Source organism: Eumetopias jubatus, unplaced genomic scaffold, assembly GCF_037043125.1.
Source record: "Eumetopias jubatus isolate StellerSeaLion01/CBP00866 unplaced genomic scaffold, mEumJub1_p1.0 scaffold_1, whole genome shotgun sequence".
NCBI classification, from domain to species: domain Eukaryota; kingdom Metazoa; phylum Chordata; class Mammalia; order Carnivora; family Otariidae; genus Eumetopias; species Eumetopias jubatus.
Window position 1 is genome coordinate 112,525,442 of NW_028274807.1, and position 1,703 is coordinate 112,527,144.

Below are 1,703 nucleotides of genomic sequence, written 5' to 3' on the forward strand. Positions count from 1 at the left end.
AGTGAAGTGGAGGTGGCAGGAGATCTCTGCGTCTCAACTCCAGGAGGAAGAAACCATGTAAACTGGTGCTCTTTGTGCTCATGAAAAGCAGTTTCCATACGGGAGGCAACCCCGCGAAAGCAGCCCTGGAGAATGCGGTTTAACCCGCAAAGGCGATCGTAGATGGGTATGCGGGCGAGGTGCAGCGCAGAAACTTTGCACTGGAAGAGCTTGTAGCTGATCCAGCCTCGAGGTGCGCACGCGGTGGGTCCGGCCGCGAGGTGCTCACGCGGTGGGTCCGGAGTGTGTGGAACGCGACTGCCGGTGGAAGAAGTTGGACAGCTTCTTGCTTCTGTCGGGTGGGACCTGGCTGGGCCGGAGGAAGTGCGGCGGGTCGGGGTTCACAAATGCAGACCAGGACCTGGACGTGGTGACCCCAGTGGCCCCTGACACCCCTTCCTGCTGCTGCCGTGGGTGCCGGGGGACAGCTGCGTGCAAAGACTTGGCCCCATCCATCCTGCAGAGGTGAAGAAAGTCCTCCCTGCCCCGCGACCCCACAAATCGAGGACAGACTTGCAAACCTTTCTGATGAGTTCTGTGGCCGATTGTGTTTGCAGTTACAGAGAAGGGAGCCCAGCTCTGTGCACTGCAGTTGCTTCATCTCTACACCTCTTGGCAGCCTCCACTGAGTGGTTACCACATTCGTCCACTGTTGTCCACCAAAAATGTTTCTGAGTGTCTCCAGGGCAGCTGTTGTAATAGACCCTGATGTCTGTTCACCATAACTCCATTCTGAAAAGGTCAGTTGCCAGGAATACCATGACATGGCACCTTGTTTACAGAGGTACAGACTTTGAAGAACCTCCATAGCCTAGGCACCATGACTGCTGATTTACTGATGAACAAGAGCATCTATCTTTTCAGGTGTCTTGTCAATCTTTAAGCTCTTCGCAGCCAGGAGGAGGTCATGTCACGCCAGCTGACAAGCCTGAGGAAGCCCCTGACTCTGATCTTCATTCTTAACTTCTCTATTGTCTCCCCATGGGGTACAATGGTGGCTTCTATGTGAGTTTAGCGACTGGCTGAGCTGAAGAAACTGTAGCGGGCAAAACTAGATCTCTTGGTCTCTGGAAAAAGACATGTCTTCTTTTGCTGACTGCTTATGTAAGAAGACATGATTGAGTAGGTGAAGAGAAAATTCTATGATAAACTCTAAGAACCAGCAGGCGGAGGCTACTGGGTGCTGCTCTGTTGGCTGGAGTCACCAATACCCCAGGCATATCCCAGGTGTGTGAAATAGGTGAAGGGGGTCAAAAGTACAAATTAACAGTTTGTAAGTCATGAGGATGTAATGTACAGCATGATGTTTGTCTTATACATTATATGCAGGGTTTTTAGTTATATTTAGTGGGAGGAATAGGGAAAAATACAGCTAAGCTCCTGGAAGTGGGAGCTGCTTTCCTTTTTATATGGATAAATTGTATTTTTACTTATTATTATTTTTTTAAGATGTATTTATTTGTTGTAGAGAGAGAGGCGCGCACCTGCTTGTGTGCGCCCACCCGTAGGGGGAGGGGCAGAGGGAGAGACTCTTCAAGCCGACACCCCTGAGCAAGCGGACAGTTGGGGCTCCATCTCACATGAGGTCATGATCTCAGCCAAAACCAAGAGTTGGAAGCTTAACCCACGGAGCCACGCAGGTGCCCCTCTTTTTACTTATTCTA

General features: G+C 50.7%; 1 pseudogene; it reads right to left on the reverse strand.

Annotated features, from left to right (window-relative positions):
• Positions 1 to 264: 264 nt before the first annotated feature.
• Positions 265 to 1,259, reverse strand: LOC114209050 (methionine aminopeptidase 1D, mitochondrial pseudogene; annotated as a pseudogene).
• Positions 1,260 to 1,703: the final 444 nt, after the last annotated feature.